Consider the following 12,060-nt stretch of genomic DNA (forward strand, 5'->3'; position numbering starts at 1 on the left):
AAGAACCCTATGATTTCTCTCACATGTGGGACATAAACTTGAAACTCATGGACACAGACAGCAGTGTGGTGGCCCCCAGAGGGAAGGGGGTTGGGGGAGGAGGGGCCTAATACCTGGTGAGAGAGGATGGTTTGACTCTGGGAGGTGGGCACCCAGTGCAATGTACAGATCCTGTATCATAGAAATGTGCACCTGAAACCTACACGATCCTCTTATCCAATGTACCCCAATACATATAATAAAAACACACCCCAATAATCTAATAAAATATACCATTAATTTAATAAGAAAATAAGAATACATATAACATGTACAAAAAGAAAGAAACAATAAAATACCCAAAACAGAGGCTGAGGGCCAGACCCAGGCCTGAGCCCAGGCTGACACGGTCACAGGAAGCCCTCACTGAGCACAGTCCTAGAGTGAGGACAAGGCCTGGGTGACATTGAAGTACCTGGGATCCCAGGTCCTAGTGGGACAAGGTTCTCCTGAAATGGCAAAGACAAAGGAGCAACAAAGATGACCCAGATGAGAAATGACCAGGATGGGGATGGTCTCACTTCAACTCTGCTAGGACAGGACAGGACCCAGGGGAGAGGGCACAGGTCCCTGTGGGGAGGGTGGCCTGGTGACCTGCTCCTCACATAATACTGATGAAAACGCAGACACATTCTGATGTTGGTTGCAGAAACAGCAGTCAGGGATCCTGAAAGTCCCAAGGGGAGGCTGCAGTGACTGTTTTAGCACCAAACCAGGACAAGGCAGCTCTGTCACGCTGGGAAAGAAAGTTGTCCTGAACAAACTCAGGTCAGTCTCAGAAGTGTCACATTCTCCCACAGCCACCGCGGCTCAATTGTCCCACTGTGGGGATCCCCAAAATCCAGTTGTGCCCCTGGGTCCAAATACCCTCCCACTTCCTGCCCTCAGGGTCTCACTGTCAGGAGCTGTGAGAGACACATCAGAGCCCTGGGCACTGTCACTGCCTGGGGAAGACACAACAGCAGAGTTATGGGTGAGGGAGCCCCCCTCACAGATCCAGCCCACACTCTCCCAAGGGACCCAGACGTCACCTCCCCAACACCCAGACTTATAGGCAGCCTGAGCATCTCTCCCTGACTCTGCCTGTGTGAAGAAAATCTACTGTGTGAAGTCAGGGGAAAGGCTGGGTCCTGTGACCCTAAAGGAGCCCCACACTCCTGAACCATGAGGAAGGTTTCAGAACAGTGATTCAACAGCAAGAGTAGGATCAGGAAATACAGGGAAAGTACATGTGCTGGGACTGGACATAACACCCCTCTGGACGTCTGTCCTCAGCAGGGACCTTTCCCTCTGACCTGGGACAGCTGCGTATCAGTCCTCATTGCTAGAATCATCAGGTGATAAATGTGTCCCTCACTTTCCCACGGGCCTCACTAAAGAGTCAGTGTTAGGAAACAGGCCCCAGATGGACAAGCACCAGTGTGAGGACACGATGCCCTTTAATGAGGCAGAACTCACTTCCACCTGGGCTTGACCCCCAGGGGGACAGGGAACTCAGCCCCACCCCTTGCCCACCTGAGCTCTTCCTCCTCCACAGCACAGCTCCAGTGACCACAGCTCCAAGGAGACCCAGGACAGCAGCAATGCCCATGATGGTGATGGTGGTCTGAGGAGAGGGGTCTACAGGGGGAAGGTGAGAGCTCAACTTCAGGCCTGAGTCCTGACCCTGCTCAGGGATGCCCTGAGGAGAGGCTCTGTGCCCACATCCCCTCCTCACCCCATCTCAGGGTCAGGGGCTCAGGCAGCCCCTGGTGCTGCACATGGCACATGTATCTCTGCTCCTCTCCAGGGGGCACAGTCAGAGCTGCCCACTTCTGGAAGGTCCCGTCCCCCTGCAGGCCTGGTGTCCACTAGCTGCATGTCCTCGGTCAGGTCTTCCCCTTCACGCTGCCAGGTCAGGGTGATGTCCGCAGGGTAGAAGCCCAGGGCCCAGCACCTCAGGGTGACCTCATGGTCAGAGATGGGGTGGTGGGTCAGGAGTGTTTTTGGAGGGTCTGAGGGGACAGTGAGAAAATTCAGGAACTTTGCATGGTCATGGGACACTCTATCAGTGCTCATGTGACCACCCTGAGAGTGGACAGGACAGTGGGGGTGGGGGAAGGGAGCTCACCACCCAGGCACCAGCCTGGACAGTCACCTGGGATTATCTCTTATTTCCTGGAACGTTCCAGACTCATGGCGAGAACCTAGGGTAGGAGTGTCCAGGTCTCTGTGTGGAGACACAGACTCAAGGGGAGGCTGATGACTCACAAAAGCCCAAATCAGGCCGCCAGAGAGGGTCTCAGCCTGAGAACCAGGGAGAGTGTCCTGGTGCACCAGGTGCTGCAGGGTGTGAGGGAACTGCTGTGGGGTGTTTCAGGGAGAGGCTGGGTCCCTTATTGTCCTTTAGGGAAAGTTGGGCTGGGGTGAGTCACAGAATAAGGAAATCTGGGGGACTCTTCCCTCTCTCGAGGAGGAAGGACATTCTGACACTGCCCCAGTTCCCTCCTCTCCTTGTAGGAAGCCGCCCCAGCCCTCAGATCCCCTCCTCGGGGAGGCCCGCGCCCTGGTACCTGCCCGGAGCAGAGTCCCCTTCCCCTTTTCCAGGAACAGGCGGAGCCGGTGCACACACGTGTCCTCCAGGAAGACCCTCCGAACGTCCGCGTCAGGGACCCGCACAATGTTGCTCCAGCTGACCCCCGCGGCTGCATTCCAGGCGCGCAGGTCCTGGTTCAGGGCGACGTAGTCGGCGCCGTTGTAGGCGAACTGACTGAATCCGTGGAGGAAGCGCCGGTCCTCTGACTCCACAACGCAGCCTGTCACTTCCTGCCAAGTGGGGGACACTGACCCCGCCCCGAGGTCAGCAGCGACCAATGAAACAGGCTCCTAGGAAAGTTCCTCGTGACCCAGAGCCCCTGCAGTAATACTAAACTGAAAGTGATACAGACTCAAAATCCCCGCGTGGTGTTCGGGGTTGGGACACCTGCGGGTCCCACATGGTCGGGGTGACGCTGAGACTCTCAGATTCGGGGTGAAGGCGGCCCGTCCATGGGGATGGGGGCTTTGCCACAACCCGGGCGCGCGTGGCTCACCGTTGTCGCTCTGGTTGTAGTGGGCGCTCAGCTCGTTCAGGTTCGCTCTGCTCCACCGTTCGTTGTGCTTGATCTCCCGCGTCTGCGCCTCCCAAAACTGTGCGCCTTCCTGCTCCATCCACGGCTGCTCCAGCCAGGGCACCCGAGGCTGCAGCCTGGGACTCGCGGCGTCGCTGTCGAACCGCAGGATCTCCGAGTCGTCCACGTAGATGACGACGATGTACCGGTACTGTCCGCGTCCGGGTCCGTACAAGGCGGTGTGCAAGTATCTTAGGCTGTGGGGGTCTGGGGGCGGGTAGGACGTTTGTCCTGGGTCCCCTGGTGGGGCCGGCAGGGGCAGGGGGCCCCCATGGGTTTCGGGGGGCGGAACGAACGGGGGGCTCCGGTTGAAAGGAGGGGGCGGGGAAAGGGATCAGGGCTGGGGCAGAAGTCCGAGCTCTGGGGTCTGGGTCCGGGGTGCTGTGTCGCCTCCGAGTCCCCACGCTCCAGCCCCAACCCTGGCCATTCCCTCCCGACCCCGCACTCACCAGCCCAGGTCTCAGTCAGCACCAGGACCCCCAGGAGGAGCAGGAGCAGGGGTCTGGGTCTCATATCCCGTATCACGCGGGTCTGGGAGACAGAGAACCGTTATCTTGAGGACTTGATACTGAAACCATAGTGAGAAAAATAGGTTGCTCTATTATTCAGGTGCCCAAGGGGGCGGGAACTGAGTCAGCCTCATGAGGCCCGCCGGGCTGGGGAACCCAGAACTGTGCCCTGAGCCTTTCTCGTGGAGTCTTTCCACCTCCCTGTGGGGGAGGTGGGGGGGTAGGGGGAGACCCAGGTCTGCTACCTCTAAGCTCCATAACCAGACACAAGTGACAGTTGTGGTGTTCTCTTAAGTATTTGTGTTCCTCATTCCCCTGACTCTTCACTGACCTCTCAGCCCACTCACCATGTCTCCGCCTGTCCTTTGGCTTCTCAGGAAGTGTCCTGCTCTCTGTACCTGATGTGACTTGTACTCAGTGTGATCACCTTAACCCTGCACCTGTTACCCCCTTTACACCATGGAGACAGTTGTGTTGTGCTGACTGACCACCTACTGCTTCCTAGGAATGATTTACAGAAAACTCCTATTGATGCTGCTGCTTTAAGTTGGTTACAGAGGGATGTTATCTGAGAGATGACCAGGGACATTAGCCAGCAGAACATCCACTAACTTCCATGGTGGACATAATTGAGAGCTCTCATCAACTGGAGGTAAAATCTGCCCAGCACGCTGAACTCAGTGCTCTAACTCAGGTTTATTACCTGGAGGAAGATCATGGTTCTGAATGATGGTTGTTTGCAGTGCAGTTGTGATTCTGATGTAGCTGTAGGGTCATGAAAGCACTCCATTTATCTTCATAGCCATCTTGACTGGAAACCAAGATTTTTAAAACTGTTGATTCAAGGAAGATGATTTAGTAAAAGTAATATTTTTCAATCCTTCAACCATGTTGTTCTAAAGTGACACTGGTTTTGTTGTCTAGTCTGTGAGGGAGTCGTAGTGAGGAATGCCTGCTAATGCAGTTGGGTGTCCCAGTCTCTGTTCTTGCTAAGTTTACCTCTGTGCACATGTGGTAAAGCAACAGATCATTGAGGATGACCATGGCCCAGAAGAAGGAAATGACCCAGCTTGGCCTCCACAGAGGGCAGCGCCCTGAGTAAGGAGTGGGGGAAGGTGTGCAAGTTCATTGCCCAGAGCCCAGACATGGAGCCCAGCACTGTCAGCCCTGGGCTGAGCTCTTGACTTTCCTCCACATCTGTCTTTCCCTTTTATGCATGCCAACAATGCTTTTTAAATTAATTATGTGGACATAGATAATATATAATTCATATGATGAATGTATATTCACTGTAAAAATTTAAAATGTTAACCTTATAAATGAGAAATTCTTACTAAAGGGATTCATTCATCTGTGCACGTTAAAGCCCACTCACATGCAAACAGGAGTTGGCCACAAAGGAAGTAAAGGCAACTGATCTATGTTTCTCTCTCTCTCTGTCTCTCATCAATAAACAGCTCCTTGGTTGAAGATTTAAAAAACATTTTGCAGTAAACAGTGTGCTTTTTATGGTTGCTGCAGCCTCTTACATGTGTTTACTGAGTCTCCTGAGGGCGTCATTTTCCCGTGTTGATTTAATCTTGTGTTGTTTTGTGCAGTAACGTGCTGTGCGGGCTTGCAGCCCAGGAGCAACAGGCTGAGCCCTGCAGTCCAGGTGAGCAGTAGGGAGACCATCCAGGTGTGAGGGCCTCTGTGCTGTTCGCACAACCACAACATCACACAACCACACGCTTCTCAGGGCGGATCACCACCATTAGGCGGCATATGAGTGAATGTAAGTGCATCACATAAACACACTGGGCACCTTACACTTACACTAGGTTGTGTGTCAGTTATATTTTAAGTTACAAATAAACTTCACCATGGATTTTATGCACAACATTGGCATTCAGTGAAGGATCACTAAACAGTGTAATTAAGAATATTATTACTTGAACAACAATTAAAACAAAAATAAGACAGAAAAAATAGTGAAATGAAATACTGCAAAATGATAAAAAAAAGAATATTATAAACAGACACCCACAGATTAGATTGTCAACAGTCCCTTTCAACAGTTCATGACCCCAGGAGCTCTAGGATCCCTGAGCAGCCGCAGTGAGGGGCGAAGAGCAGGAGAACAGGAAGCCAACTAGGGGAGGTCTGCACCCACCAGAGATGGGGACCCACTCACACAGGGATGTAACACAAGTGAAAATGGGTTCCAGTATGTAGGATGTGACAGAGGTGACCACCAGCATCAGGATGGTGTGGGTGGCTCTGGTCACTGGAAGGCACTGGTGGCTGCTGTGGAGTGTGAATGTGCTGCAGCCTCTGGTGGTGTCTGTGCAGGTGAAGCACCATGGAGATGCTGGGCAAGACCTTGAGGACAGTGCATGTGACACAGGACATGACCACAGGATGGCACCCTCAGGCAGGTCTGGTGACCATGGATAGAGATGGCAATGACTGAGATGCCTCTCAGGAGCAGTGGGCAGGAGACACAGAAAGTGTCCCCTGTCCCCTGGGTAGAGCTTGAGCTTAGATCACATGTCATTGGGGTGCAGGGACATCTGTGCCTGCAGCTCCCATCTTGGTGTTTCCTGCTGGGCCCTTTCCTTCAGCTCCTTCTCTTGTCAGAGCTTGTCCCCAAGTCCCTCACACCATCATCCCTGTGACCCAGACTGGTCTTTCTGTGGGTTCTAGTCCCACAGCTCTGGCTGCTCACAGCCCCAGGTCTGTCTGTGGCTTTTTCTGAAATAAAATGAGCTCCCAATACCCCACATAGAAATCCTTTTATGTTTAATGTAGAAATTTTTGGATTCCATTATTTCTTCCAAAAAATCAGTCAGAGGGTTAATTGCAGAGAGCGAGCATTTGGAGATTTTCATTATGTTGAACTGAGAGCCACTTTCTAAATCCTCTGCTTGACTTTACCCCATGGTAGAGAAAACAGCATGTACCTTCCACCCTCATATGACAAATATATGAACTACCTTTCCTTCCCGAGGGTGGGAAGAACATTGAAATGTGGATTTAAGGCCTTTCCCCAACCCTGGGTCTTACCGCATCACAGAATTGTGTGCATCCAAGTCTACTCGAGACCAGGGTGGCTTGTGGGCTTGTCATAAAATACTCAAATTTCTCCCCAAAACTGCTCTCAGAATATTGAGCATGAAGTCCAAGTTATAATTTTTTTTTAACTTTGAATATTTTTTTACTTTTTCAATTACAGTTGACATACAATATTATACTAGTTTCAGCTGCAAAGTGCAAAGGTTAAACATTTACATAGCTTATTGAGTAATCTGCGTGATAAATCTAGGACCCATCTGACACCATAAATATTCACAACAATATTACTGACTGTACTCCCTGTGCTGTACTGTCCATCCGTGTGAAAACTACTCAGGGCTAGTACAGGACAAACATCATATTTTCGCTGACTTGGGTGGAAGGTATGAGAGGGGCTAAGGAGGGTGAGTGTAGAAGTGGTGAAGAGCACAGCAGGACAATCTCAGAATATCTCCCTATAAATTACTGATGAATGACACACACCAAATGGTGACTGTATGATGGGAAGACCTAACTGTCACCAACCTGGGTGGGTCACCAGGATGAACGTCCCCACTGTTGGGACAGGGAGGTACAGTGTCCAGTCCTTGTTCTTTCCTCTTCCACAGCCCTGGCTCCCTTGGTGGCCTCATCCACATTCATGGCTTTAATGTCATCATCACTTCCACACCTATGTCTGCAGCCCAGACATTTCTCCTCAAGGTCCCCACACTCATCTGTCCAACCTGACACCTCACTGGTATGTCTATCAGCTATCTCACCTTGACCTTCTCTTCAGCTGAAAGCTTGAAATGCCCACCCATCCCCGCCCCAATTTTCTGCCAGAGTCCTCCCCATCTCTGCTGATATAACCCTATCTTTTTGCTGGCACAGTACAAACGTGGGGTGTCCACCTTGACTCCTTTCCCACACCCCAGATTTTAATCACTAGGAAATGCTGTGAACTCCATCTTCCAAATGCCTTCAGGGTCCAGTCCCTTCCCACTGTGTCCACCACTCACAGCCCCGTCAGAACACCCAGCACCTGCAGCCTGGAACCCTGGGAGCTTCCTCACACCTTTCCCTCCTGCCTTGCTGGTCCCTTGTCTCCTGATTCTGTTCTCAGTCCAGCAGCCAGACTGACCCTGTGGCCCGAGGGCTCTCTGTTGGGGAAGAACTCTCAGAGGAAGCCACTAAGGACATGGGCTCCTTGGCCATGACTTTCCAGGACTCAGCATCCACAGAATGAGAGCAGTGTCTGCAATGGATGCTGGAACACTTCCTGCTGTTCTCACCTTCTGTTGGTCAGCTCTCTGCACCCCCACACAGATACCCCTCAAGTCTACAATAAGGGGCCCTGAAAGCTTGGGGGAGACTCCTAGTCTACAAAATGGCACTCATTTAGAATCAGGGGACTCAACCAGCTATGGCTAGAGGCACAAAAGGTCACATTTGGATGTGCGGGAAGAAACCCTTAATTGCGCATGGAGCACAGGAGGTCACAGGGAACATCAGTGGGGAGACGTGAGGTCCCCTTTCCTGTGTCACACAGTCTGTCCCTCCTGGTTATCTTCACACCTCATGGTAAGTTTATGAATGTAAAGTGACTTAGAACAGGTTAACAAACAGGGTGAAGGTGTAGACAGAATAACGCCTACCAGAAACAATACACCTTGGAGTGTTTAGTGTCCATCTATTATGTTTACATATACATATATATATACACACACACACACTCATGTACAATCAGCAGTCAGGGATTCATAATCCCAAAGGGAGGCTGGACTGACTATTTAGCACCAAGTCCTGTAGAAAGCAGCTCTGTCACACTGGGAAGAAAGTTGTCATGAAGAAGTTCAGGTCAGTCTCAGAAGTGTCACATTCTCCCACAGCCCACTGCATCCTCAGAATGTCCCACTCTGAGAGTCCCCAAAACCCAATTGTGCCCCTCGGTCCCAAGCCCCCCCCCCACTTCCTGCCCTCAGGGTCTCACCCTTAGGAGCTGTGAGAGACACTTCAGAGCCCTTGGGCACTGTCGCTGACTGGGGGAGACACAACAGCAGAGTTAGGGATAGGGGAGCCCCCCTCACAGACTCCAGCCCACACTCTCCCAAGGGTCCCAGATGTCACTTCTCTGACACCCAGACTTACAAGCAGCCTGATCATAGCTCTCCTTGCCTCTGCCTGTGGGAAGAAAATGTTCTGTGAGAAGTCAGGGGGAAGGCTGGGTCCCATGACCCTGAAAGAAGCCCCCACACTCCTGAAGCACAGGGAAGGTTCCAGAACTGTGACTGAACACTAGGGATAGGATCAGGAAATACAGGGAAAGTACACATGTGGGGAGTAGATCAACTGCCCATCTGGATGTCTGTCCTCAGAAGGGACCTTCCCCACTGACTTGTGACATCTGGGAATCTCCCCATCACTAGAATCATCAGGTGATAAATTTGTCCTTCACTTTCCCACGGACCTCACTAAAGACTCAGTGTTAGCAAATAGGCCCCAGATGGACAAGCACCCGTGTGGGGTTACAATGCCCATAAAGGAGGCAGAGCACACTTCCATCTGGTCTTGACCCCCAGGGGAAAGGAAACTCAGCCCCACCCCTTGCCAACCTGAGTCCTTCCTCCTCCACAGCACAGCTCCAGCAGCCACAGCTGCAGCAGCAGCACCCAGGGCAGCAGGGATGCCCTAGATGGTGATGGAGGTCTGAGGAGGGGTGTCTTGAGGGAAGGTGAGAGGTTACCCTCAGATGTGAGTCCTGACCCTGCTCTGGGACACCCTGAGGAGAGGCTCTGTGCCCCACATCCCCCTCCTCACCCCATCTCAGGGTCAGGGGCTCAGGCAGTCCCCTGGTGCTGCACATGGGCACGTGTATCTCTGCTCCTCTCCAGGGGGCACGACCACAGCTGCCCACTTCTGGAAGGTCCCATCCCCCGCAGGCCTGGTGTCCACAAGCTCCATGTCCTGGGTCAGGTCCTCCCCATCACGCTGCCAGGTCAGGGTGATGTCCGCAGGGTAGAAGCCCAGGGCCCAGCACCTCAGGGTGACCTCACAGTGAGAGATGGGGTGGTGGGTCACATGTGTCTTTGGAGGGTCTGAGGGGAGGGTGAGAAAATTCAGGAACTTTGCATGGTCATGGGACACTCCAGCAGTGCTCATGTGAGCACCCTGAGAGTGGACAGGACAGCGGGGTGGGGGAAGGGAGTGCACCATTGGGACACTAGCAGGGACAGAGGCATTGGGGATAATCTCCTATGTCTTGGAAAGTTCCAGGAAAAAGGTGAGAACATAGGGTAGGAGGACCTAGGTCTCTAAGGGGAGACACAGAGTCAGGTGCTAGTTGACTCAGAAAAGTCAGAGTCAGGCCTGCAGAGGTCTCAGCCCCAGAGCCAGGGTGAGCGTCCTGGTGCACCAGGTGCTGCAGGGTGTGAGGGAACGGCGGTGGGCTGTTTCAGGGAGGGGATGGGCCCCTTTTGGTTTTTAGAGTGGGGATCCCCAACCAGGGAGCTACAAACCGGTACTAGTGGGTGGCCTGTTAGGAACTGGGGGGCACAGGAGGAAGCGAGCAGCTGAGCGCTGTCTCCTGTCTACCAGCCGATTCCTCCCTCTGGTCCGTGGAAAACTTGTCTTCTACGAAACTGTGAGTCACAGAATTAGGAACGAAACTGTGAGTCACAGAATAAGGAAACCCGGGGGACTCTTCCCTCTGCCGAGCAGGAGGGGGATTCTGACACTGCCCCATTTCCTCCTCTCCTTGTAGGAAGCCGCCCCAGCTCACAGATGCCCTCCTCAGGGAGGCCCGCGCCCTGCTACCTGCTCTTTGCAGCGTCTCCTTCCCCTTCTCCAGGAGCTGGTTAAGCCAGTGCACGCAAAGTCTCCCCAGAAATAACCTCTTCTCTTCCGCATCAGGGAGAGCCACCAACTTACGCTAGGTTTTCGGGGCCGCCGTGTTGACCACGGTCCAGGAGCGCAGGTCCTCGTTCAGGGCAAAGTAGGCGGTGCCGTCGTAGGCGAACCGACTGAACCCGCGGAGGAAGCGTCCATCAGATCCCAGGACGCAGCCCCTCATTTCCTGGAAGGTGTGCGACCCCGCCCCCGCCCCGGGGTCAGCGCTGCCCACTTAGCCGGGTCCCCCCTCCATTTGTCCGGAGTTGACCCGAGGTGATTACATCTAAAGTGAAAATCAAACGGATCAAAATTCCCACGCGCTCCTCCCAGAAAGGGGGCAGGCGGGTTCCAAAGCCTCGAGATGACGCTCGGACAGAGAGACTCAGGGTGACAACGGCCTGTCCGTGGGGTGGGGGTCGTGACCGGCCCCGGGAGCGCGTGGCTCACGGTCCTCGCTCTGGTTGTAGTGGGCGCGCAGCTTGTTCAGGTTCGCTTCGTTAGTCTGTGCCTCGTGCTGGCAAACCCCTGTCCGCTAGTTCCAATAGTCCGGCCTCTCCTGCTCCACCCACGGCTGCTCCATCCACGGCGCCCGCGGCTCCAGCCTCGGGTTCGGGGCGTCGCTGTCGAACCGCGAGATCTCCGTGTCGTCCACGTAGCTGACGTCGATGAACCGGGACTTCCCGCGGCCTGGTCCGTACAGGAGGTGCTGGAAATTTGCAGGGTGTGCGTACCTGGGGGCGGGGAGCATGCGTGTCCTAGTGTCCGCGGTCCGCCCGGTGTGGGCAGGGGCCGTGGGGACGTAAAAAGGGACGGTGGTTGACAGGAGGGGGAGGGTAGAGTCGGGGCGGAGGAGGGACTCGGGGGTCTGGGGTCTGGGCTGCGGGTGCTGGAGAAGTGCTGTACCGGAGTCCTGCGCCCCTCCGGGTCCCCTCGCTCCTGCCCGGCAGAGACCGTTCCCTCCCGACCCCGCACTCACCCGCCCAGGTCTTGGTCAGCGCCAGGGCCCCCGAGAGCAGCAGTAGCAGAGCTCGGGGTCCCATGACCCAGACCCTGATAGTTTGGAGAGAATGAGTTCTACTTCTCGGCTTGGTCAGTATATCCGGAACCACGTTGATGCTGATTGGCCTCTCTAGAGCCCACCACCCAATTGGAGTGAGAACTGCTTTAGTGTTATGAGTATCCAGGCAGAAGAAGCCGCCAGAGGAAGAAGGGAAATCCCTGGGGAGATGACCCCGGAGCATTGAGCGTCCCGGCTGCAGGCTCAGTCTTCGGGATGAGACCCTGGCAGCCAGGTTTGGGGACCCGGGACTTTGCGCTGTGCCCTCCCGGTGCATGGAGGACTCTCCCGCTGTCTCCCAGAGTCCTGGCCCACATGCTGTTTTATTCAGCGACTGTCAAAACATTTCGGTGTCAGAATATCTATAGAGTCTTACAAATTA

At 53.9% G+C, this 12,060-nt stretch overlaps 1 pseudogene; it reads right to left on the reverse strand.

Moving 5' to 3' along the window:
* Positions 1–255: 255 nt before the first annotated feature.
* On the reverse strand, positions 256–11,974 carry LOC123815739 (annotated as a pseudogene).
* Positions 11,975–12,060: the final 86 nt, after the last annotated feature.

This window comes from Phyllostomus hastatus, unplaced genomic scaffold (assembly GCF_019186645.2).
Source record: "Phyllostomus hastatus isolate PE091 unplaced genomic scaffold, TTU_PhHast_1.1 phas_contig_1039, whole genome shotgun sequence".
NCBI classification, from domain to species: Eukaryota; Metazoa; Chordata; class Mammalia; order Chiroptera; family Phyllostomidae; genus Phyllostomus; species Phyllostomus hastatus.